This window comes from Mus musculus, chromosome 2 (genome assembly GCF_000001635.26).
Source record: "Mus musculus strain C57BL/6J chromosome 2, GRCm38.p6 C57BL/6J".
Classification (NCBI taxonomy): Eukaryota; Metazoa; Chordata; class Mammalia; order Rodentia; family Muridae; genus Mus; species Mus musculus.
In genome coordinates, this window is record NC_000068.7 from 152,796,187 (window position 1) to 152,823,808 (window position 27,622).

General features: G+C 45.0%; 1 protein-coding gene and 1 pseudogene across 12 annotated transcripts in view; one reads left to right on the forward strand and one right to left on the reverse strand.

Moving 5' to 3' along the window:
* Positions 1-27,622, reverse strand: part of Bcl2l1 (BCL2-like 1) — a 75,072-nt gene that overhangs the window by 37,455 nt on the left and 9,995 nt on the right. The gene's annotated exons all lie outside the window — the stretch shown is intronic.
* Gm32211 (predicted gene, 32211) lies at positions 6,275-6,639 on the forward strand (annotated as a pseudogene). The gene has a single exon (NR_166047.1). The product of NR_166047.1 is annotated as a predicted gene, 32211 (transcript).

Below are 27,622 nucleotides of genomic sequence, written 5' to 3' on the forward strand. Positions count from 1 at the left end.
ATGGTCAGCTTTGAAATCATATTGTTATGTATACATTACATATATATGTATAACAATAATTTAAAAAAAAAAAGAGGCCATGAATTTGCAAAGGAGGGGTTGGAAGAAAAAGGAGAGAAATGATGTAATTGTATTTTAATTTAAAATTTGGGGTGGTGGTGGGGCTGGAAAGATGGCCCTGTGGTTAAAAAGACTTGCTTCTCTCTTGGAAGACCTGGGTGTGGTTCCCAGCATCCGAGTGGTGGCCTGTAACTCCAGCTCCAGGGAACCCAAGCCTCTTCTGACCTCCACAGGCTCCTCTATGCACATGGTACACATACACACACCCGAGTGCACATACATAAATAAAACAAGTTTTTTTAATTGCAAAAACTTTTCAACATTGAAAAAAAATCACCCTCCTCCTTTGTATGTGTGTGTGTCAGAGTACTATCTTGTGGAGTCGATTTTCTCCTTCACCTTGATGTGGGCTCCAAGGGTGGACCTCAGATTGCCACATCTGCATGGCAGGTACATGCACCTGATGAGCCATCCTGATGACTAGAAAGTAAGTTTGACTATTGGCAGTGTCTTCTCTTTTGTGGCGCTGAGTACGGAATGGCAGGCCTCACTTGGCCTAGGTAAGTTCTCTAGTGCTACGCTCTATCTCAGCCTCAGAACTGGCACTTATTTAGTTATATAAGGTGTGAGCCCTGAAGTCCCTTCACCTCTGGTGGCAGCTGTGAGGAATGGATGACATCCTTAGGGAATGTACTGCTGCCACTGAGCATGGCCATACCAAGGATCTCAATTCTTCTTTTAGTTCATGTGCACAAAGTACTGTCCATAGCTCTGTGCTCCTGGATGTTCAGTGTGAGACAGCACACAGTAGAGCCCTCCTACTAAGATTAACTAAACCTGACTCTTCCGCCAGCTATATACAATAAACCCATGCCTGATGGATAAAACGAACACTGGATTTCTGGGCTGCTGCTAGTATAGCTCTATCAGAGCCCCATTAGAGTGCATGGCCCACCCCATCCCAGCTGTTTTGTTTTGTTTTAAAATGTCTGTCTGTCTCTTACTCATTTCCTTATTACCCCAGTAAGGGTCTAGTTTAAAGTTGTGCAGATATGGCAGCCATCTGATTTTCATCATTTATAAACCAAAGTGATGAAGGAACACTGAGAAAGCCATTTAAGAAGCCTCTGGTGCCTGTTTTACACTGCTCACCCATGAGCACATCACTGGCTCCCCAGTGTTCTTGGCCTGTGCCGCCTCTACCTACTAGCTCACTCAACCTAGAGAATAGGCTGTGATACAGGAACTGGATGGAACTGCATCTGGTCACCAACTTCCTTCTGATGCCAATGAAGATGGCTACTATTTACAGCAGGTGCTGAGCTCTTATTTTAAAATTAACATCTACAGATAAGGAAGTAGAGGTCACTAAGGTGAATCTACTTGTTCAGGATTCTACAGACACAAAATGAGGAGGTAGTGTTGAAACCCAGATATGTTTGACTGTAGAGTCTGTCAAGAGCCAGGCCTAGGGATGTGTCTTTGCTATGGTGGTACAGCACAGACCATCCATAGCTGATGAGTCACAGCTATCACTTGGCAACCCAATCCTTTGCTGCCTGTCCAAAGCACTCGGGCTACAGTCTGGGGCCAAGAGCAGGTAGAGGCTATAGGTCTTCTTTAAAATGTTCAGTATGAGGCAGGGCAGCCAGACAAAAGCCAGATGCCCATACCAGAAAGGACATCAAACAATAACAAGTGCATGGGGTAGGAGGTGAGCTGAGGGAAGCCCAGAACCACAGTAATGGAGAAGGAGTGGATGAAGAGAGGCTCAGTGGGTTTTGTTCTTCCAGAGGACCTAGGTTCAATTCCCAGCGCTTAAACGTGGAGGCTCACAACCATCTGTAAGTCCAGCTCTAAGAGGTCTACACCCTCTTCTGGCCTCCCTGGGCACATCAGACATACATGGTGCATAGACATATATGCAGACAGAAAGCTCATTCACATAAAATAAATAAATAAATTTAATTTAAAAAAAAGAGCGAATGATGGGGTGTTTTGAGTCTAACATTAAGACTGGATTTGGATTGAGTTTTATTGGCATTTATTAGTAGTATTAAACCTTGTAACTATTATTTAACTTGGAACACTCCCCAAGTTCTAGTACAGACAAAGAGAACAAAGAATATAACTTTAGTGTAGACAGCTTACCTGCCATGGACAAGGATCCACTCCCAGCACAAAAAACAACAAAACACATACCTCAAAAGAACTTCACATTTCCCATGAAGGACTATTGTGGAGATAAACTGACAGTGCACCTTCAATATCCTGCATACTGTTGGACTCAATTTAACAGTAGTATTTATTATATTAAATTAATTATAGATATGTCATTCCTAGAGACCCTCTGATGGCCAAGAGATGACTTGAAGCTCTCCAGAGCAACAAAGTTAGGGATGTAGAAACTGACAGAATCCTAACTAGATTTGGAGACTTTCCATGGGGAAGGCTGGCAACTCAGCATGACCACTGCAGGCCATAGAGGACATAGATGGCCTTCTCTTGGGAACTCCATAGATCCTAGCTGTGAGCTCATGTGTGTTCTCAAAGCCTGATTCTTCATCAATATGAGACTCCATGGCCACGTTTTATTATTCCTGATAATATAGAAAGTACACTTTAAAAAGTGCTATGGGTATTGGCCAGGCATAGTGGCACACACTTTTAATCCCAGCACTCAAGAGACAGAGGCTGAGACAGACATATCTCTGTGAGTTTGAAGCTAGCCTTGTCTACATAGTGAGTTACAGGTTAGTCAAGGCTTATAGTGAGACCATCTCAAATAAACAAGGGAACAAATTAACTAATTAATTAAGTTTAAAAAATAATAAAGACTGTAGGTGCTATCCTGGTGGCATATGTCTTTAATCCCAGCATTTAGGAAGCCGAGACAGAAGGATGGCAATTGAGTCCAAGCCACCCTGGTCTACAAAGTAAATTCCAGGCCAGCCAAAGTTACATAGTGAAAATTTGTCAAACAACACTTCACCCCACAAGAAAAAAATTTAAAAAGTGGGGATATTATATGAGAATTAAGCCGGCTCTGTATCACTTACCTAGGTGGGCCAGAGACCCTGGTACACATATTTAACCCTTCTGCCTTTAAGTTTTCTGTTGGATGGTTGAGAACCAACACATAAAATATTATGCTGGACATGCAGCAAGTTTCACTTGATACGTTAAAATGTTATTCTGTATCCCTGTCATAAATGTACAGTACCAAACCAATCTCCCAAGGAGGATGTGTGTGCAGAAGAAAAGATGCTTGCTGTTCCTCAAGAGGACCAGAGCTTTGTTCCCAGCAGCTGCATCCAGTAGCTTACAATCATCTTAGATCTGGCTGTCCCAGAACTCACTGTGTAGACGCAGAGGTCCGCCTGCTCTGCCTCTCAAGTGCTGGACTTAAAGGTATATGCCAACAAATCTACTTGTGGTGATTTACTCCCAAATGTGTACTATATTCACAGATGGTCTAAGAAACATATAGGGTTGTTAACTGTGTATCATAATAGCTGAGGGTGATGGGGAATGTCAAGCAGGAACTATATACATTTTAATCCTAATGCTGAGCAAGTGGGGACAGAGGCATCACGGGAGCTTCAAGTTTGAGTTCAGCCTAGACAATACAGCAAGAATCCCATCTCCAAAACCAAAACAATACAGAAATTAATAGCAATAGTGGCCTATAAATGTCAACCATTCTTTCCATTTATACAGGGTATAAACAGAGTATTAAATAAGACCTTAGCTAGAGGGATTTGGTTACAGAAATTAAAAGAATTCTCTAAGTAACAAAACCAAAACAAAGTGACAAAATGAGCCTACCATTGAGGTTCCACAAATATTAATTCAGTGCCAACCTGATGCCATCTGTTCCTCAACCGTTCTCTACCCTGTGATATTGTGAGGCAAATTCTAGATGCACTCAGTATGTGTTTCTGAGAAGCAAGGTACATTCAGGAAAAAGGTTATGTTTAGAAGTTGAATCTTGGAAAGGTTTTCAATGTGGTCAAACTTCCCCAGAGAGGAGAGCTTTGCTCAGCACGAGGGGTGCAGTGTATGTCTAAGGTCTAGCATGACTCAAGCCATAAATGGTTTAGATTTGCAGCTAGTTAAAAGCCACTAGAATAAAGGTATCCCACCTAAAAAAAAAAAAGCACTAAAGTGATGGGGGGAGGGGCAACACAGTCGGACGGACAGACAGAATGTTCCAGATTTATTAAGGACTTAACTGTGGAGAACAAAGCTTTGAAACTTTAGGAGAGAGCTATCGAGGAGGCTGTGGGGTGAAGCCACTTTAGGCCAAGCCTGATGACCTCACGAGGACCCAGGTGGTGAGAAGAAAGAACAGATTACTGAACTTTGTCCTCTGACCCGAACATGTGCACACAACACATAGACACATCCATAAAACAAACCAATTTAATTAAAAAGCTAAGAAATATTTTAGAAGAATATATTGACAATGTCTTTTTAGGGATCAAAAGCAAAGAAAGGGAAAGTCTATTAAAATATAAATGTTATAAATCACAAAAGATTCAACTCCATTAAATACTGAATGGCTAGGAACACTTACTACTCTCAGAGAGGACCTAAATTGCCAACCCCTGTATTAGGTTGCTCAGAGCTACTGTAACTCCAGCTCTAAGAGACCTGAAACCTCTGGCCTCTGGGGGCACCAGTGCTTACATATAGATACCCACACACAGACACATAAACACATAATTACTAAAAATAAATCTAAAAAAAAAAACTCTAGGCATAAAAATTTATCATATAGAGGGCTGGAGAGATGGCTCAGTGGTTAAGAGCACTGACTGTTTTTCCTAAGGTCCTGAGTTCAATTCCCAGCAACCACATGGTGGCTCACAACCATCTGTAATAGGATCTGATGCTCTCTTCTGGTGTGTCTGAAATCAGTGATAGTGTACTCATATACATAAAATACATCTTTAAAAAAATCATTTACAGAAAAAAGAAATCAGAAACTGAAAGATGTTATTATAACATGAGTAGACAAAATATTCACACTCAGGATAATACAAAGAACCCTACAAATCCTTAGGAAGATGCTGACTCAGTGGAAGTGGGATAAGGACTTCACATGTATTTTAAGAGAAAATATAAATGGCTGGCACACAGAAGAAACCTTTTAGCCCCATTTGCAATCTAAAAAATGAAAATAACCAAAAAACAAAACAACAACAAAAAAAACCAAAACCAACACAGGACACCATCTCATACCCAACAGATCCATAAACATTTAAAAGCCTGACCAGATCAAGATTAGCAAAGACACACATGCTAGCAGTAGTGTAAACTCTAAAAAACCCATGACAACAATCCAGAATTACCTTCCTATCAATGATTCCACAGCATTCCCGAGAATACACTTAATGACAACCATCTTGAAAATGAGGTCCAAGGACTTGCAGCAGCAGCTGCTGAGAGCCTGACAACTACTCAGGGTGCCAATCAGACAGGCAGGAGCCCAGCACCCTATGACTTATGCAAACCCTACAGGTGATCCTGATGGGCTAAACTTTGGGAACGGCTGCTTTTGAAGGTGTATGTACATAAGTACAGGACACACACAGTACACGTTTGAAACAGTGACAGCAAGGAACCCAATAGCCCGAACAACCACTAAACAGATCACTGGGAAGATACCTTAAGACTTAATCATGCAAAATGAGGATGCTGAACTGGGAAAGTGGCTCATGCCTGTACAATTCCTGCACGGAGGGGCTGAGGAAGGACAACTATGAGTTTGGGGCCAGTCTGGATGGACTACAGAATAAGAATAAGTTCTAGGAGCCTGGACTGAAGAGTAAGACCTTGTCCCTTAAAAAATTCTTCTAAAGAAGCTAGAAATGTGGCTCAGTGGTTAAAGCACTGACTGCAGCTGGGCGTGGTGGCGCACGCCTTTACTCCCAGCACTTAGGACGCAGAGGCAGGCGGATTTCTGAATTCAAGGCCAGCCTGATCTACAGAGTAAGTTCCAGGTCAGCCAGGGCTACACAGAGAAACCCTGTCTCAAAAAACCAAAAAAAAAAAAAAAAAAGCACTGACTGCGCTTCCAGGAACCACATGGTGGCTCATGACCATCTGTAATGGGGTCTGATGTCGTCTCCTAGTGTGTCTGAAGAGAGCAACAGTGTATTCACATATATAAGTAAGAAAATCTTTAAAAAAAAAAAAAAAAAAGCTTTGCTTTCTCTTCTCCTTTTCTCCGCCATCGTGTGCGCTACGCCTGATTCGGCTTCTCGCCATGTTTTCTCACAAGACTTTCCAAATCCAGAGATTTCTGGCCAAGAAACAAAAGCAAAATCGTCCCATTCCTCAGTGGATCCAGATGAAAACTGGTAATAAAGTCAGGTTCAACTCTAAGAGAAGATACTGGAGGAGAACGAAGCTGGCTCTGTAAGGATTCACACAATGGCAAGACTGAGGATTTATACTGAATTGTCATCAATCAGTCCTACCAGATGGATTTCAACATTTTAAACCTGGAGACTTGCTCATGTCTTAAATTAGGATGTTTGTCCAGTAATAAATTATAGACCCTTTCAAAAAAAAAAAGGTTCTAAAAATAAAACAAATAAAACAACCTCCCTAAAGAAAAAAAATGGATAAACTACAACTATACATGTAACATAGATGGATCTCAATGCTGAATGAAAAAAACAAACTACATAGGAACATACATCTTTAGCCTTGTTTAAAGCTTCAAGGCATGGAGGAGGAGAGTCTATTGTCTGGGGATAGGAACTGAAGTTCAGGGACTTCCATCCCCAAGGCTGCTGGCAAATGCTGATTGCCTCACACTGAGGGAGGGCATGGTGGGGCACAGCATGGAAGGACTCTTTACCTTCCCTCATAACCTAAAGGCAGACCTGTGCAAAAGTTAAAGAACTGTCATGAACCTACTCCCTGCAGTCTCACAACCAGGAGAAACTGAACTAAGAAGTCACAACATGGCCCAGAAACCTTCTATCACAGGCTCCTCCCTTTTCTGCCAAGGGAGCCTCAGGGCCTCCACCACACACCTTTTTCCTGTGAAATGGGTTGGGTGTTAGCTTTCTTTCATGCCATGCGTGCCCCGTACATGCAATCAACTTGTAAAGGCTACACGCCACCTCACCTGTTAAGTTCTTCCGCTGTGACTGATCTCACAGACTCAAGTATAGAACCCTCAGAGGACAAAGGAAGAAGTTTTTTTCGTTCTCTATAGATCCATGCAAAACAAAGCCCAATAAACCTCAGGAGAACAAGTGAGCAGTGGGTGACTGACAGGGGAAGAGTGCAAAGGACTTTATGGTACTCCTGATGGTAGAATTGGCTTTTTATTTCTATTTATTTAGTGTGAAGGGGGCGAGAGAAGAAGGGCAGGAGCTCACGCCCCTGCGGAGGTCATTGAATTTCAGGAGCCAGTGCTCTTCTCCCACCATGTGGTTTCCAGAGAGGGGAACTCCAGTTGTCAGGCTTGGTGGTAAGTGCCATCTGAGATGTCTCACCAGCCCATATTCTAATTTTTTTAAAATTTTTATGTCTAGTACTACACTGTAGCTGTCTTCAGACACACCAGAAGAGAGCATCAGACCCCATTACAGATGGTTGTGAGCCACCATGTGGTTGCTGGGAATTGAACTCAGGACCTCTGGAAGAGCAGTCAATGATCTTAAATACCGAGCCATCTCTCCAGTCCCCCTCCCCCATATTCTGATTTTTTAAAATTTTCATTTATTTATTCATTTAAATTTTTTTTCCCCCGAGAGGGTCTCACTGTATAACGGTCCATATTCTGATTTTTAAAAGCTGGGTAAAGAGTTTGTTTACTCATATCTTCTATTCTTGAAACTATACATATGCATTAGTTATTTTATGTTGCCAGGCAAGTGGCACATATCATACAAATACAGCACTTGGAAGCTTGAAGCAGGAAGACTGTCTCCAGTTCAAGGCCAGTCTGAGCCATATAGTAAATTCCATGCCAAACTAGGCTACCAATGAGACCCTGTCTAAAAAGACTAAAACCAAGCAATTCTCTGTTGTATTTGCAATAAATTAATTTTACAAAACAATTCAGAGTGTACAGGGCCACTACAGCAAACACTGCAAGGAAGAACTGAGACCATGAACAACTACATGTGTGGTACCTGAAGGGTTAAGCTAGTTTCTCCGCCAAAAGGACAGGAGGGCGGCAGCTGGGCCACAGTGGGAGTTCCTGGCTCCAGCTGGCTTGGCAGGGATCAAGCTCCACGCCCAGGAACAGGCACCTGGGGGAGGGGTCTGGACAGGTGGTACCTACAGTCCCTGGTGACCTGATCTATGTGAAAGGCTGGATCCAATCAGATGTGGGCCTCCTGTTAGAGCTCTTCCAGCTGCTAAGTCTTCCGGGTGGCAGCCTGAAGATGGTGAGAAGGGGAAGAGAGTCTAGGTGGCAGGGTGGGGGAGGAGAAGGAAGTGGGTGGGCTGGGCTCAGATACCAGGGGAGGCTACTGGGATTATCACCTGCTGAGAGTGAGATTAGGTTTCTTGGGAAGGGCTCTTCTATCTAATGCTCCCTTGAAAGCTGTCTCCCAGTGGCTTTTCTCTGCTGGACAGATGGTGTCTGAGCTGTCTCCTGGAGGGTGGGCTTCTTGAGGGAACGGTGGAAATGGAGTGGAGCCTGCTCCCTGCTCCTCAGAAGCCTGCTTAGCCTTGGGATTCCCTCCTTCCAACAACTGCAGCCTGTGTTACTCTTAGTCAGAGCTTATTCAGAGTAGGCAGGGCCTGTAGTCTGTCATACAGGTTACTCCCATCTAGCTTTTACAGCACCCAACTGCTTAACACTTACACACGAGTCTTACAATTGAGGAAACTGAAGCTTGGTAAAGTTAAACACTTGTCCAGAGTCAAAGAGCAAGTAACTAACACTTGAATACAAAAGGCCACAGCCCCAGCAGAAAACAATTATTTGCTATAGTGTACTCTCCTTATGAGAGCAAGTACCTCCTCACTGTTCAGTCCAGATGGCCGGACCCCCTCTCTCTCCTCCTTCCTCCCACCAAGCAGCAGCAAAACCAGTGTATCAAGCTATGACCACTGCTCCCCACGGCTGCCAGAAATCTGCATGGTATAAGCAGCTCCCACCATCTCGTTCCTGCTCATGCCTGAGGGCTTCATCCTCCAGAGCAGTGGTTCTCACCCTTCCTAACGAGCGACCCTTTAATGCAGTTCCTCATGGTGTGGTGAGCCCCAAACAAAATTATTTTCATTGCTACTTCATAACTGTAATTTTGTTGCCATGAACCATAGTGTAAATATCTGATATGCATACACTGTGAGAGGGCTGCTCGACCCCCACAGGGGTGGCAACTCACAGGCTGAGATCCCTGCTCCAGAGTGAGCAGAGCTTCTCTTGAAGCTTAAGTTGGATCTGATCATCTTTTGGCTCAAAACCCCTCGATGCCTGTCAGAATAAAAACAGTGTTCTATGTGGCCTGCAGGAAGACCTGGCTTCAGGTTACGTCAGGCTCAATTTCTACACACTCTTTGCCTCTCTCATATGAACATGTCTGAAGTCTTTTTTGGACTTGCTGTTCTCTCTATTTCAATATTCTTTCCCCTAATACTTGCATGGATCACACTACTATACTCAGGCCCGAGGAAGCCCTTATCAAAGGCCTTCCTGACGAGTCTAGCTAGCAACAGAAAGTGTTCTTCTCTTGTATTTTTCCTGTGGTCCTAAATACTACCTGCTATGTTAGGTACTTAGCCTCTCTCTCTCTTACTAGAATGTCAGCTGAATGACAAGACAGTGCTCACACTGTTTGCTCAAGCTCTAGCTCAATGCCTGACATACAGCAGGAACTCTGTATTTGTTAATGAACAAATGAATGAATGACCAACATCCCTCAGGAAATGACTCACTTTAGAGAGGAAGGCTGCCCAAATACCCTTGGCTTTTTCTTAGTCTTGTGACCTTTGGTAGCCCCAGAGCAATGGTCAATGTCCTTCCCTGTTACAAAATGTCCTGGGTACATACCATCAGCACATGTCATCCTCTTATGCTTCCGGGCATGTGTACACACACGGGGATGGACATGAGAGCTGGAACACAAGACTGGTTCTAGGAGAGGGAGTGAGCATGGGCACTGAGAGATCAGGGACAGTGAACTCTAGGGCACTTATCTTGTTAGCTGCCCTGCCAAGGCCCCTATACCCCATACACTCCAGCTTTCATCTTCATGAATAAAAAAAAAAAAATCACTGGATAGTTGAGGGGGCTGATACACACTTGTAATCACAGCATTCAGGAGGCTGAGGCAGGATGACTGAGTTCAAGGCCAGCCTGGGGTGTATATCAAGGGTGTGTGTGGGGGAGGTGTAGAGAGAAAGTTAGTGGAAGATTTTGAGTCAAGGAATCACAGTTTTTGACCTGTAATTTTAAAAGGCTCATGTCTGCTGTGTGAAGGGAGCCAGGGCAAAGCAGGGAGACCATGGAGGAAGTTCCCTTGACTTGGTGAAAGAGAGAATGAGCAATAGCTGTTTAATTCCTAGCCTGGGCCTGGCTATTTCCATTGCAGAAAATGCATCCTGGGCTTCTATTCATCTGTCCTCACGTGTCTATTCTACCAGCACCTGGTGAGGTGAGGTCAGCAGAATCCACACTTTACAGAGAAGAAACCTGAGGCTCTGAGACACAAAGTCACCTATTAAAGGTTATACAGAAAATCATCAAGAAATCTGACAACAAATGCTGGCAAGGGTGTGGTGAGAAAGGAGCCCTTACTGACTGTTGCTAAGGATGCATGCTAATACAGCCATTATGGAAATCATAGGAGGGTTCTCAACAACTTTAAAATAGAGGTACAGTATGACCCAGCTATAGTACTGCTAGGCATCTGCCCAAAGAACTTCATATCCTACCACTGAAGTCCTTGTATATCCACAGTCACTACTGCTCTACTAACAAGGAAATGGGGCTAGCCTATATGTCCATCAACTAAAGAATGGATAATGGAAGTGTGGTGTGTATATGTGTACACACAAATACATTATGTGTGTGTATGTGTGCAAGCGCGCGCGCACACACACACAAATCAGGTCCTAAAGAAACCCAGGACAAGGCTCACTTAGGCCCTGAGGCTCCTTCCAGCACTTCTTACCCTGTCCCCCACCCTAAACCTCTCCAGCCTTCTCTTCACATCTCTTCCCCTAGCTTCTCATTCCATTTATAACCATGCCATTTTGGCCACGTGCTCTATTGATCTTTGGCTTTTGGCTCTTTTTCCCTTCTTTTTTCTTCTTCTTGCTTCCATGCCCCTCTCATTGTCCAGTTTAGTCTGAAATCTTCCAGATGCCATACTCCCCCTCATACATCTGTATGTATGTGTGTGCAGAATGGAATTTTATTCAGTCATAAAAAAAACTGAAATTATGAGCTTTGCAAAAAATGGATGAATCTAGAAATTATGTTAAATAAAATATTGAAAATATGAATAAAAACAAAATATGACACAATCTCAGGAAGATAAAAGAATTACACTCTGATAAATGGATCCTAGGCTGTAATGTGCAAGTGTGTATGTGTGTGTAAGTGAGTGTAAATGTGGGTAAAGCCAAAATAACTAGGATGGAGATCAAGCGGAGATAATATAGGTGGTAAGGAAGAACAGTGGTGGGCAAAAGAACACATGAGACGTGAAAAAAGAAGCAACTGGGGAGGAAGGTTAGACAAGGGAAGGAGAATCTACTATAACCCATTGTTTGAGATGCCGTAACGATACCTAGTGTTGTGTGCTAACTAAAAAAAAAAAGTTGGGGCTGGTGAGATGGCTCAGTGGGTAAGAGCACCCGACTGCTCTTCCGAAGGTCCGAAGTTCAAATCCCAGCAACCACATGGTGGCTCACAACCATCCGTAATGAGATCTGACTCCCTCTTCTGGAGTGTCTGAAGACAGCTACAGTGTAATTACATATAATAAAAATAAATAAATCTTAAAAAAAAAAAAAAAGTTATACAGCAAATAGCCAGCCTCCAGCGGTGCTCTATATCTATCTGACAGGCTACACCTATCAACATCCTAACCGGGCTTCAAAGTCCAGTTCCAAGCCAACCTATCCCTAAAAGCCTCACCCAGGCTTATCCAATGGCCTGTTCCCTGTCAAGAAAGTATCAAAGGGGCTACCACCCACTGAGTGCTCCGTAGGTGCTGGGTGCATTACTCCAAACTCATGGGTCATGTAATCTTCCTGCCTGGGCCTCTCTAGTGCCAGGACTATCTGTCTGTTTACTGAGCCTACCTCTAAATGTGATAGCTCATGTGATATGCCACTGACTGAGAGAGGCAAAGTCACAGGCAAGTTTGTATGATGTCTTACTGTCACAACTAACTCGTTCCTCACTTGTTTTGCTTTTGATAGTCTTAATATGCAGCTAAGGCTACCCTGGAATTCAATTCACCAGGTAGCCCAGCCTAATCTCAAACTTGTGGCAATCTGTAATGGAGGGCTTTTCCACTGTGTACAAGTTCCTCAAAATAATGATTCTGAGACTTGCTATTTCATGAAGAAACGCTTAGGCCAATAGCTTAGGCTTGTTCCCTGGCTGAGTTGTAACTTACTTATCCATTCATTCTAATCTACGTCCCACCATGTGGCTGGTTACCTCTCCTCAGCTTCATATGACCGTCTATCTCCATCAGTATTTGGGGAGAATCTCCCCACTTATTCTATTCTGAGGGCCAAATGACTGGTTACCTTCTTCTCAGTTTACTCATCCCTGACTCTTTCCCAGAATTCTTCTTTCTCTCTGCTGGTACTCCCACCTCCTATTTCCTGCCTCAGCTCATTGGTCACAGGCGATTTTTTACTGACAGGTAATGCTTCCATACAGTTCCCAATAGATTCTCTCTACAACAATCTTCCTTCCCCAGACTTCTAGGTGCTGAAATTACAGGTAGGAGCCACCAAAATAATCATGATGGTGATAGTAGTAATAATAATAACAACAATAATTTTTAAAACTTTAAGTTATATGTATGTGTCTGTGGTGGTCAGAAGAGGGTGTAGAACCTTCTGGAACTGGAGTTACAGGAGGTGCTGGGGAGTGAACTGGGGTCCTCTGCAAGAACAAGAAGCACTCTTCAACTTCTGAAGCATCTCTCTAGCTTCCCACTTCTTTCCTTTTGAAAAAATATACATAACTTTTTTTTTTTCTGGTCATAGGCAGAGCTCCACCAGATTACATTGTGGCACTGCTCTACTCTGAAGTATACAAGTTTGTTTGTTTGAATTCTCCTAATCAGACTCTAAGAGGCTTAAATTTAAAATCAAAATCCACAAATACATTTTGTTGGCCCATCTACAGCGCTGGCCTTAGCTTAGAACTTAGGCAAAAAGACACAAAAGGATCAAGAGTTACAGGGTTAAATGAAGGCAGAAAAGAAAACGTTCTTGAGATGCCAGTCCCTCAAAAACAAAACAAAACAACCCCAAATTAACCTTTTAAGCCTCACATGGTGGCACAGACCTAGAATCCCGCCAAGAAGGCTATGAGTTTGACCCACCCAGGGCTACAGAATGAGACTGTGGAGAACGGGAGGAGGGAGGAAGAAGTGCATCCTTTGGCTTTCTGCTCTATTTGATTTTATAAACAGGGTCTCACCAGGCACTTGGAAAGCAGAGACAAGTGGATCTCTGTGAGTTTGAGGCCAGCCTGGTCTACATATACATAGAGAGTTCTAGGACAACCAGGGTAATATATAGAACCCTGTCTGAAAAATACATAAAATAAAATAAGTATGCACGGCTTCACTATGCCACTCTGGCTGTTTTGAAACTTGTTATGTAGTCAAGGCTGGCCTGGAACTCAGGGAGATCTACCTACCTCTGCGTGTCATGCATTGAGATATAGGTGAGTGCACCTGGTCTACCTTTTTAGCTCTTAAAACAGTGAACATTGTGAGTTTTAGCCATGACCCTGTAGACAGGTGGAAGACTCCCATGCTCTAACTTCATTCTGGAGAGACTTGCAAAGCAGGAAGGGGCAATGATTTTCAGTTCCCGTAAGTCTACAGCAACAGCTGATTCAGCTGGATGATGTCACCTTCACAAACCTCCTGACTAGCAGCTGAGAGGGTAAAAGCAGGAAATTAGAGGATGCTGAATGGCTAAGTTCAAACATGCCTGTGGCAAATCCTACAATAACCCTAAGCCCTGGAGCATCCCCTTGCAGACAAACTTTCTCAGCTGGCAGGTCAGTGGGTATCCCTCAGATTCCAAGATGCTTCCCCAACCCTCCTTCTGCACATTCTCAAATACACTGGGAAGAGCAACAGAGAGAACCGGGCTTTGGAGCAGACCTCTCTAGGTTCAAATCTAGGTTTTATCTTATACAAGCTGAGGACCTTAAGCATCTCTCTGGGTCTCTATTTCCTGTAAAGAAGGTAGGGCCACTTACTACTCAAGTCTATGCTTCAGACACAGTGCCAGGGAAGCAGAGGCAAGTGGATGCTTACTTGGAGCTTGCTGGCCAGCCAGCCACGCCCGAGATGGGGAGAGCTGCAGGCAAATGACAAAACCCGTCTCCAAAGGAGGGAAATAACATCCTGAGGATGACCCCTGAGGTTTTTGTCTTTTGCCCTTCATAGGCATCCAAGTGAATACACACAAAAATGTACACACACATTAAGAAACTATTTAGAGATACCTGGCAAAAAGAATGCATATAAATTACTGAGTACAGCACTTGGTACTTAGTGATCACTCAAAAGGTGTACACAGAAAGTTCCAGGACACCCAGGTCTACACAGAAAAACTCTGTAAAAAACCAAAACCAAACCAACCAAACCAGATAAACAAAGGTAGGTCGAAAGAACGCTATTAACAGTGTTCTTAGTAGATGCAGTTTAGTTGTTTTGAGACAGACAGGGTTTTTCCAGGTTGGCTTTCGACTCTCTGTGTAGCTGAGGAGGCTGCTGAACTCCTCTTTCCAGACACTGAGCTACGTGTCCTCTGTACCCCACTTTAACTTAGGTTCTAAAAAGCTGACCTGGCTGCAGTGTTGAGGCAGGTGTAATTTTTCTACAGTCTTGTTCTCCTGCCTTTTAGCCTCTCCTTCTAGATGCTCATAAACTGGTCAGGAAAGATAAGAAAACCTCCAGAAGCCCTGAGGAGATAGGGGTGATTTCTGCCCTGGTCAAAGGGAAGGCAATCTGTGGTGCTTTGCTCTGTAGAAAGAGGGAGTGGCCCACTCAGGGAGGGGTGAGAATCCAGGCTTGAAAAACATCCCTAAGCCACCTGGCCACCTGTACTATTTTTGCCTCCCATGTGGTAATTTCTGCCAATGACACAAAGCTCTGGAATGTAACCCCCCTCAATACATGGACACACACACACACACACACACACACACACACACACTTACTTTCTCTCACAGAAGCATAGCTGTACTTTGCAGTCCTCCCAGGATGTGTTCAGAGCTAGCCTACAGGAAATGGTCGATAAAGAGCCTCTGATTGATTAATGAAGAAAGGGAGTATTCTCTGCCATTAAGCAAATATTAATGAGTACTGTGAGTACTATGTTGGTCTCTGGGGATCTGAAGTGACTAGAGTGGGTTTCTAGTTTTGGTGTCGTCCCCCCCCCCCTCCCAGTTTAGAATCAGCAGAGAGAACAAAATCAAAGACCTATAGTGCTGGATACAACAGCTACAGCAGCAACATTTCTAGTGCCCCACCCCCACCCCCAAATGGGACAAAGGGCTTCTGAGGCAGACTGCTTGGGTTCAAAGCACTACTTTACCACCACGTACTAGCTACATTTCTGTGATGTTTTCTTCTCTGTCCCTTCATTCTCCTCCACAATGAAATTAAAAGAGTAATTCTTCCTGGTTTGAGTTTGTCTTTTGATTTGTTTGTGTTTTTTGAGATAGTGTCTCAAGACCTGAGTTTGATTCCTAACATTCACGTGAAAAGCCAGGTGTGGTGTATGCACCTGTAACAATATTACTTGAGCGATGGAGACAGGCTGGTCCCTGGGCCAGCTGTTTAGACGGAGCAGCAAGAGACCATGTTTCAAAATAAAGGAGAATGACAGAGGAGGATAGTTGAAACCAATCTCTGGCTTCCTCAACACACACAGACAAGTATACACATACACACCTATACAACACATACAGATACAACATACACAGAGGGGAAAAAAAGAAACGTGGCTACTGCCCAACAGCAGTATGTGATGATGCCCAGACTCAAACCCATAACTACAATTCTACAGTCCAGGCTCCCAACTACATAACCTCCTCTTAAAGCTCAGACACAAGGGATCAGAGAGATGGCTTCTCAGGTAAAATTGCTTGCCACAAGCCTTTAATCCCAGCACTCAAGAGGCAGAAGCTAGTGGATCTCTGTGAGTTTGAGGTCAACATGGTCTAAAAGCAAGTTCTAGGCCAGCCAGAGATATTGTGAGACCCTGTGTCCAAAACCAAAAAGTGCTTGTCAATCAAATCTCATCAGACCTGTGTTCGATCCTCCAAACACACAAAAAGATAGATGAGAACAGCCAGGCATAGTAGCATATGCCTTTAGTCCCATCACTCAAGAGGCAGAGGCAGGCGGATCTCTGAGTTTAAGACCAGCCTAGTCTATACAGCAAGTTCCAGGACAACCAGGGCTGTTGCATAGAAAAACCCTATCTTAGAAAAAAAAAAAAAGATAGGAATGAACTGATTCCATAAAAGTGTCTTCTGCCCTCCACACACTTGCTATTATGGCACACAATAATGATGATGATACTCATAATCATAACAATGAAGTAAAACAGAAAGAAAATGAAAAGACCTAGCACAGTGCCACAAACAGAGACCCTGCAAAGGAAGATCTGGTGGTCACCAGGTCATTATCCCTGACCCTTCCAAGGTAGGTACTGAGAAGCCCAAAGGAGAGAGAACTCTTTTTTACCCTGAAGGGCTCTGAAAAGGGCCCAAAGGGTTAGATGTCAACTGCAGGCTTTGCTCCAAACTTCCACATACTTCTCTTATTGAAGTTTTGGGTACCAATATTGACCTCTATTCTCCTATAACCAGATCAGACCAAGAAAGGGCTGCAGGTGCAGACCACCTGCATAGACAGGCAGGCAAGACGGATGGACTTTTGTCTGGGCCTATACACCTTTCAGTTTCACCACTCAGCCACTACCCTGGCATCTTATAGCTGCACCTGCTGCTTGACCCAGTCCCAGGAGACCTAGAACACTAGACCTGGGCTTCCTCTCTGAGCCTTGCCTCCAAGGGTCATTTCTGAGTGACTCCCTAAAGATTTCTCTAGCATGGTTCCCTCATGGTTCCATCTGCATGTGAGTGCTATGAGAAAGGAAGGCAGATGGAGCATGGGTAGAACAAGGGATGGCTATTCTTGTTCTGAACCAGAGGTGAGTGTGGGGTGAGGAGGTCTGTGCCCTGGATTTTATATGTGAATGATATTGCTCTGGGCAGGGTCCAAGCTCCCACTAGTACCATAGCTGGGCAGGCAAGGACATAATGGGGTAGCCAATATCCATTTGAATCACATTCAACAGTCTGAGCTTGCCTAGTAATTTTATGGCAGAGGGCAACCAATAGCCAAATCAGTGAGTAACCAAGCCACACAGAGAATGAACTGAAAAGACCTAGAATTTGGTGAGCTTATTCTGCACAAGGCAGTATATGGGGCACTCTACATACACCAGCCATGATTAAGAATGCTTGCTAACCAGCTGCTAGATACTTAGCCACTAAGTGGTAGGATGGACCAGTGGTAGCTGTTAAGAGTGAATAAGATGATCCTGTGCTCAGTAAACACAGCACTTCCACCTTAGCTCCCCCCTAGCCCCCACCAAATAACTCCCCTGTGAAACAACCTGTCTAGAAAGAACAATTTCCGCTTAATGATGTCTAGGTTTGGAGAAATAAGCTTGTCCTAACTCATGGAAATGGGAAAATGTTAAGTCAAGGTTTGTTTTTTTCTTTTTCCTGGTTGCTGTCTCGGTGAATGAATGAATGAATGAATGATACAGATATCTATGGCTGTGGCCTTAGTCAAGGAGGAGCAGCAAGACCAAACATTTATAGTTTTCAAAGTGCTTTTTCACTTATCTCCTCCTTGTGCCTCTCTGCTAGTTCAGGAGGGAGGCAAAACGGGTGTTATCTTTCTTCAGCATATGAGGCGGGCAACAGGCAGAGCTTAGGCAAGAGGCTTACGACCATTGAACAAACAAGAAATGAGGGCATCCCAGAGAAACTCCACAGAGCCCACACAGTTTACATGTAAGATATGGAGGCACTCACTGTGTGCTAGGCTTGTGTGCTCCCGTACACTTTAAATGTTCAACTCATAAATCTTCCAGTCATCAAATATGAAGGCACCTGCCATTTTAGAGTGGCAAAGATTAGAGAAAATCCACCCTGTTGCCAAATACTGAGTCAACAACATGGGTCCAGCTGTGTACCAGTTCTGACCGGAGGCCCTCCCTGGTGAGGGAGGCAGGCACAAGGCTGTGAGCCAAAGGTCTCTGTTTTCCTAACTCTTGGGCCAAAGGATAGTCACATCTTCTGTAGCCCAAACATTTGCTTTCAGAAAGTAGCTCCTTTAATCCCAGCACTCTGGAGGTAGAGGCAGGCAGGTTTCTGAGTTCAAGGCCCGCCTGGTCTATATAACAAGTTCCAGGACAGCCATGGCTACCTAGGGCAACTTTGTCTAAAAAAAAAAAAAAAAAAGAAAGAAAAAGAAAAAGAAAGAAAAAAGAAAAGATAAGAAAAGAAAGAAAGAAAGGAAGGAAGGAAGGAAGAAAGAAGGAAAGAAAATTCCAACAATAATTAAAGCAACTTGACCACCTGTGACAGCAATGGGATAACAGCAATAGCAGTAGCTGTCACACTGAGTAGTTAAGTTACTGTATGCCAGGCTCCAGGCATCTTAATAGTTGTTTTTAAGCTCAGCAGAGTGTTTCCAGAAAAGCACTGTAAGTTATTATCTCCTTGCTGTTTTTTTTAACCATTTATTTATTTGTTCCTTTCTTTATGTGCAGTGAAATGGGGGAGGCTTGCCTATGGAAGTCAGGTGAAGTAGCGTCTTTCTCTCTACATGTGAGTTCTGGGGTCTGAACTCATGTCATTAGGATGTATAACAAATGCCTCTATCCACTGAGCCATCTCACCCACCCTTGCCCCTCCTCCCCACTCCCATCAAACAGGTTTTACTCTTTAGTACAGGCTAGCCTTGATGGCATTCTTCTTGCCTTAGCCTCCCAAGTACTGGGACTTCAGGCAGGAGTTACTGTGCCCAGCTACTATATCCAACTCATTATTACTTACTTTTTGTTAGTCTGAGGTAGGGCTAGGCTAGTTTATAACTCCTTATATAGTCAAAGACAACCTTGAACTTCTGATCCTCCTGAAAACTGAGTTTTAGGCCTGGGTTACACAAAGCCAGGATAAGTGCAGTGCTGGACTCGATCCCTAGGCTTTCTCCCTAGGCAAACACTCTACCAAATGAGTTGCACTTCTAACCCTACTGTACCTAACACTTCAACGGTGATCACCAATTTTCTCCCTAGGAGGCACTGGCAAGGCAAGTACCACAAACACCAGGAGCAGCTGCTACTAAGAGGGTGGAGGCCTCCAGAGACCCCAGAACCTTTCTCACTCATCCAGCTGTAGTCTCAACCATTTTCTACATGGTCTCTGGAGTCCAGCTGGTCCTGACCTCAGTCTTGCCACATCCTCCCAGGTAGTTGCTTTTACCACCCTACTGAGAGGAGAAAAGTAGAGAGGACTTGTGTTCATGGCAACAGGAGTTCCTCGCCCTATGTACCTCAGGGAGTTTGTGGCTTCTTCTGGCCATCCACCACCCCCTGGAGAGAAGTGGACGGGGTGGACTTCTCCTTGGGCTTGGCAGGAGGCACAGCAAAGAAGAAACCTTATTAACTGTGTCCATCCTTGGGCAACAACCCCATGCACGTGACAAGGTGCATGTTCTTCACATGGAACTACTCTGGGGAAATTCCAGGGTACCTTTTGGACCCAAGAAGTCTCAAGGATGATAGACTGGCACAGTCCTGAACTATAAGCTAAGCTAACTATTTCTAAGCATGGTAACTAGGTCATCAGGTTCCTGGAGAAGCCAGCTGTGCCTGGGGGAGGAGGAGGGACGTTTTGTAGCCTACCAAGATCCCTACTTCCCCTCAGGCCACACCCTCCTCGAAATCTGCACCTGCTCTTGCTTTTGCTCTGAGCCCTCCCCCTAGTTGGCTCAGCTGTCTGGGCTCCCAGGGCCCCTCTCTGCCTTCCTCAGTGGGAAGGCCCTTTAGTAGGAGACACCTTATTGTCATCTGAGACTTTCGAAGCTCCCCGCCTCTCTGGAGAGTAGTTTTGCTCTACCAGGGCAGCAAGAAAGCTAGGCCTCTTTGGGACTGCCAGGGTACCTTGCTGGCACAGTCATAGCAGGTGGCAGGAGACAGGTGATGTTTACCCTACAAAGGCTAGAGTTGCCAAAAGGCTTCAATCAGTCTTTTGAATCTGCACCTGGCTATGCGCCCCAACTAACAACCAGGGCGGCCTACCTGGTCTGCAGGTCCCAGGTGCCTCTCTCCCCCTGCAGCTCTGCCTGCTGAGTCCCACCTGGCAAGGATTCCTTTCTCCCAAGGGATACTGGAGACATGACTGCATCCCATGGGTACTTTGGGTCTCTCCCCTCCGAATCCAACATTACTCCCATCCCTGTTCCCCCAGGCCTCTATCAGTCTCTGCTTCCTTCTGCCTGACCAGTTTTACCCAGCACAGTAAAAGCCATGATAGCTCACCATCTCTCAGTGTTTCACATGCACCCTTCAGATCTGGCTGGCTGGTTCTTACCCATCTAGCCTGTCCCAGCCACATTCCTTTCACCTATTTAATCTTTCACTGAGTTGGGTGTGGTGGTGCAAGCCCATAACCCCAGAAAAGTGTCACAGGAGGACTGAGGTCAGGATCAGATGGGCTCTACAGAGACCCTGTTTCAAAACAAGGTGAAATGGCTGAGACTACAGACTGAGGAAGAAGACTTGCACAGCAGGCTTAATGCCCTGGGTTCAACCTCCAGCATACAGGGTAGGAAAAGAACAAAGACGCCTTCATGTTCCATATCTTCCGAACAGGTAATAGCACTGAAAACTGTCTACTATAGGTCAGGCAGAAAGCTGAATGGTCTACACTCGACACAGTCATTCTCTCAAAAAATAGTGGCCAAATGTTACCAAATTCCAAACATTCTGCTAGATGCTGATAATAAAGGAAAACTTTCAAGACAAAAGCAAATACTCTGTGAGCTTAAGTTTCCCTGAATTAGACAGTAAACATGTAAACATGGGTAGCCTCTGGGGAAGTGAGACCTGAATGATAAAGAGAGTCCTAATCAGACATGAGGCAGGCAGAGTGACTCTCAGCAGAGGAAAAAACACGGAGCCTCTAAGGAAGAGACCCATTACCATTATCTTCACTTTACAGATGAGGAAATGGGAGACCTCAGCACACAAAGCCACATTGCTGAAAGAGCTATGGGTACTTAAGCCCCCAGTGACATTTCCACTCTGACCCTTTCCACTGGAGTGCAGAAGAGTCCAGACTGGCAATCTAGCTGGCCAGGGGCCAGGTGGAAGGTGACGATGCAGACCGAGGGTGGAGGTCTCTCATGGGTAATCTAATGGGTGGTGGTGGTAGAAGCGGGACCATCTGGCAGAGGTCCAGGCCACCTGTAGGATGTAATCAGTGGTCTGGCCTCCTCCACGTTTTGAGTCTACACCACAGATTTGGCACAAGCCATTCACCAAGTGTTTGGGGCTTACTCCTGATTCAGAAGTGTTTGCTTCCTCAGGGACTGACAGTGCACTACTACAGCTAGTAGTAACAACCCTCCTGTTCACTGTACAGACCCTAGCCAATCCCCTGCTGAAGCCTGGGCTCTGTGCCAGGCCTTGGGATAAAATAAGCCAGTCCAGGTCTGCAGGAAAAGCGACAACATAGTGGCATAAGGATAGATTTTGGCACATGGCATATCGTCAGACTGTGCTCTGCCTCTTAGAAGATGTATTACTACGGAGGTCTCTGAGTCCTGGATGTGCCCTCTTCACACTAGAGCAGTTGTGGAGACCAAATAAGATAATTATGTCAAGGGCATAAACATAGCACCTGGCACAGAGCAAGCAAGCACTCCACACACAACACCTGCTATTATTCTAACAACACTCAGGCTTTCTCTAACTTATGCCTTGCTTACTCCAGTAAGGTTAGCATTATTCTCTCAGGTTTATGGATTTGAAAATTGGAAGTTGCTTCACATATGAGTTGTCCACGAGTTTGTTAAAAGTGATTAATAAATACTGTTTTGGTCTGGCTCTGAAATATACCTCAAAAACGTATGTGTTAGCCAGGCACATTTTGTGATCCCAGGACTTTCCAGGCAGGAGGATTGCAGTAAGTTTCAAGTTAGTTTGGACTACAGAGTGAGACTGTCTCAAAACAAAACCAAAACCCCCAGACCTTTTGTGTTGAAGACATGGTCCCTAATGCAACAGTGTTCTGACGCAGGATCTTCAGGAAGGTAATTGGATGCACTCCGAGTGCAGGGCAGTCAAGCGTTTACTGACTGACTGGGCTCAAACCATTTTATTCAGAGGCTTGAAAGGTCTGCTCAACCTGCTAGCCCCGGCATGGCAAATATTCCAGACCTCTTCTCATCATTAAAGAGCAAATTCGTAACTTAATGGGCTTTGGGCAATAGGAAGCAAATCACTAGGGGCACACAGTGGTGGGCACATTCTTTTCCTAGTTCCCTCTCTTGTCACTGGCTTCCTTGATGCCATAAGATAAGCAACTCTGCTTCACCATTTATGGGCCATAAAGTTCTGCCTCACCACTCATAAGTCAGGACAATGGAGCCAAGGGCAATGAATTGAAAGCTTCGAAACAGTGAGCTAAAATGTCTGGGAGCTGAGTGGACAGACAGATAGATGATCACATAGACTGATTCAAAGCGCAAGGCAACTAGCCAGTTCCATGGTGTGAAGCATTGAGACAGACTGCCAACAGAAAGCCTGTAGTCTCACTCACCACTTGGTGTCCCCATCCAAGGCATTCATTAGCATTTACTTATTTAAACTAAATGAATCCATCTTGAGGAGAGGCAGGCAGCAGCACAAGTAAGTTAGGGGTAACTAGCCAGACACAGGAGCAGGGCATGTTGGGGTAGGAAGTATAGGAAGGAGGATCCGGAGTACAAGGAGATCCTCAGCAACATAATGAAACTGAGGGCAGCAGCCTGGGATACAGGAGACTCTCTCAAAAGCTACCTGCCCCCAAACAAAGCAAAACAAAATAAACTCCAGGCAAACAGACTTGAAGTCTGACAGTCACTTCACTCTTTGTTTTAATTTCCTCCCTGGAAATGAGGCTGAAAGTAACCCATCTTCCCTGGAGATGTGAACAAAAGGTTTGGTCCATTAGAAAACACTGTCATGTACAGGAAAGGAACTGTCACTATCTGCAGGCTGCTATGGTGGTGCAGTTCTGGAAGCTAAGCGCTCTGGACTGGAACACTGGCCCCTCCAGGTACTGGCTGGGAGGCCTCAGCAGCATTCTTTTCTCTCAGCCTTGGTTTTCTTGACCATAAAATGAAGATGCTACCTATTTTATAGGCTGTTTCAAGTTCAAGAAATCAACTGCCTAAGCTCTAGTGTAAGGCAGGCCTGAAGTCAGGTTCTGGCTCTGCCTCCTGTTACAGCCTTTCAAGGCTCAGCTAGCAGCCTCCCTCCCTAGCTTGGCCTGGTACTAACTGTGCTACTCAGGCTGCTGCCTTCCTCCTGTGCCTCAGTTGTGAAAAGGGCTAATAATAGTACCTACTGCATTGAGCGAGCGCGGCTGTGAGAATGGAATCAATTAGTACTTGTAGTGCATACTGAACAATGCCTGGCACAGAGTAAGCATTCAATAAATGTTAGGTGCTATTAATAGCAATGTTAACAATAATATTAATCACCAGGCGGAATTAAGAGGAGGGGTTGCTTAGTCCTGGGACATGGGCATCCCATGGAATAATTCCAAAGAAGTGCCTGGACATGTGTCTGGAAGCAAGCCTTCAGCCTGTAAAAAGGGCATGAGGCTGGGCTCCTAAGTCCCAGTCCCACTGACCCTCTGGGGAGGGGAGTCAGGTTCCTCTGAAGGGACACTGTGTTCCCAGTGGTTGTGTTCCAGGCGCTGCCTGACTCTGACTTGGGGAACAAAGGCACATGTGTGTGGCCAGGGTGGAGGGAGGGGAATGTTTCCCTTTCAAGAGTTGGAACAAAGGATCTGAAGCATAGTTGAGTGCATTCCAATCTCCTCCCAGGCCAGCTCCCATTCTTCAGATGACTGTCCAACAAGGTTCGCAACCTTCCAGCTTCCTCCTGAAAGGTGACTAGGGAAGGGATGGCCAGCTCTGTCACTCCAACCAGTCATCAATCTCCAAGAAGCAGGGTTTTAAGTGCAGAACCTTGGATACTTCCCTTAGGATCCTCTGTCCTATGCCCGAATGGATGGGTCAGAACCCAAGGGAGAAATCAGTTCATGGATGACACAGGGCACTCCCAAGTGACAGGTCTAATGCCCCTCTAGGGGAGAGTTTATAACTGATGGAGCCAGGGACAATGGCCGGGAGTTTTTTCCAACTGACCACACAGTCTAGCATCAGAGGCAGACCTACTAGAAAGGCATTCCCAGTTCTAAAGGGAAGAGTACAGACTAGGACTGGAGGGAGAGACTAGGTGAAGGGGAAGGGAATGAGAGCAGAGAAAGTGACTGAAAGAGGAAAGGGAAGGGCATAAAAAAAAAGTAGGGGGCATGCCTCTCGGGACACTACTTTCCAGTTTCCACACTCTGCAGCAGGAATCCGGCTGCTGGGCCGGGACAGGAAACAGTCTATGGAAGTCATTGCAATGGCATTTCCTGAAGAGCACGAGAAAAAGCTCTAGTTCCGAGGGGAGCTCTGCTCTCTACCCAGAGAACTCCATAGCTTGGAGCCAATGCAGGCCTGGCCTAAGACTCACTGGGGATGAAACCAAGCAGCAGCACAAGGACCCAAAGGTGGTTTCTCTCTACAAAACAGTGATGGAGGGGCCCATGGAGCAGGACAGGACTGCCTGGATGATGGTCATGGTTCTCAACACTGCAGACCAAGAACTGACTTTCTGAGCCTTCCCAACATGGCGAGGTCACACACTAGGTGACCAGTGAACTCACTAATCTCTGAGCTTGCCTGCTCCTGTGACAGGGAGATGGCACTGTCCTGATCACCAATCTGCATGGCTAAAGGTAGCACTAAGACAAGATAGATGTGCAAGTGCTTTGTAACCTGGAATGTGCTGGTCACTGTGCATGGAGACTTACTCTTGTGTAGCCAGTGACAAATGACCCTGTGATGACACTGTGTCTTGGAAAGTAGAAAGCTACTCTAAAAACTGCTGTGGACTAGCCTCCTTGGTGAAATCTGCCAAGGACTGAGGCCTGTGAGAACCAGGACTCCTAGGATGTCAATTCCAAGATCTCATCATGAGGAAGAAGCTGAGGTCTGGGGCTGAACTGATCTGCAGACAGACTGAATATAGAGAGCTAACTAAGGGAGTAGATTTTTGGATATTTACCCTAAGACAAGGGAGAGCTTGGTCCACCAAGGCAGGTATACACTATAATTCATACCGTGACAGAAGGCTGCCATGAGAACGTGCTAGTGGGTGACTATAAACAAAAGGAGAATGGATGCTTTGTGAATGAGCCAAGAGTTCCATGGGACAGGTAATAAAAAGTATGACAGCAACATGCTGTCTGGCTCTCCAGATCCCAGCATACTTTAGTGTTTTATCATTGTGCCCAAGATTCAGGAAGGTCAAGAGTTTGGATGTGGGAGTGGTAGGATTTTTACTTAGACAAGGTGCAGTTTTTCAGGCAGAAACAGAAGAATGAAGGAGAGTCAACTGTAAAATATATTTGGAGAGAAATATTTCTGAAGAAGAATTAGAGTTAGGTTATTTATTGGCATGAGATAGGGACTCACTGTATAGCCCATGTTGGCCTTGAATTCACAATGTAGTCTGGGCTACCCTCAAACTCAAAGCAATCTTTCTGCCTCAACCTCCTAAATGCTAGGATTATAGCCATGCACCACCACGCCCAGCTAACAGCTTATTCAGTCCGTATTCCACCTAGAATCTCCAAACAGCTCCCCCCACCAAAAAAAAGGCTTCCAATGTGGTGAGACAGATCAGTCAATAATATACCATGTGCAAAGTTGGTCTCCTCTCTCTACCTGCATACCCACTTACAGCCAAGATGCCTTTTCATCTGCCAGGCACCAGCTTCCTCAAAAGGGGAGGACCTGCTTCCACCTTTACAGAATTCTAAGCGTACCTACCTGCTTCAAACCTGTCTTGCAACACTCTGTCCCCAGCCTTCTCTCCATCCTTCCCCAAGCTTTCTGTGCCCTCATCTCCTACCACTCTGTTCCTTGCTGCTTCTTTAGGCAAACTGATTTCTTGCCATCCCTGAAAACGCCAAACCGAGTATCTTTTCTCCTTAGTCCACTCCTCTGCTTGAAAAGCTCTATATGGACCCACACAGTGAACCACCTCCTTCAGTTCTTGGCTCAAATACCACCTTCAGGTTTGCTGGGGTTCTGGATACAATATTCTAAGAACAGGCTTGGAAGACCAGAATATGATATGTGGCATTCTGGAAGCTGGTTATTCTGAGAAATATATACTCAGAGACACATAGGAGTAACCCTGAAAGGCAGGCTGGCTTTCTTTTCTTTTCTTTTCTTTTCTTTTCTTTTCTTTTCTTTTCTTTTCCTTCCCTTTCCCTTCCCCTTCCCCTTCTTCCCCTTCCCTCCCCTCCCCTCCCCTCCCCTCCCCTTCCCTTCCCTTCCCTTCCCTTCCCTTCCCTTCCCTTCCCTTCCTTCCCTCCCTCCCTCCCTCCCTCCCTCCCTCCCTCCCTCCCTCCCTCCCTTCTTTCTTTCTTTCTTTCTTTCTTTCTTTCTTTTGGTTTTTGGTTTTTCAAGATAGGCATTCCCTGTGCAGCCTTAGCTGATCTGAGAAAAGCTGTTTTCATAAAAGAAACATCTGTCACAAAAGTATTTATTTCTGTCAGTTGTGTCTGGTTGCTCTACAACTTTTATTACCTGAGACACTTTACAATATTTACCCACTATAATTTGTAGCTAAGCTTCCTGTAACTTGAAGTCACTGTATGAATTCCAAAACCCTATTCCTTCCTTCCATCTATTTATTTACTTATTTCTTGTTTTGAGACAGGGTCTCACCATGAAGACCTGGTGAGAACTGGCCTCTCACTCCAAGGTCTGCCTGTCTGCTGGGTTAGAGGCATGTGCCATACACTCAGCCTCCTACTTCTTTATGTAGTTCAGGATGCTACAGAGCCTCAATCATGAATTTAGCCATTCTTTGAGTTTGGCTCTTGTGCACAAATGACTTATCAAAATGTTTGGGGTTTTTGTTAATTTGTCTTATGTCA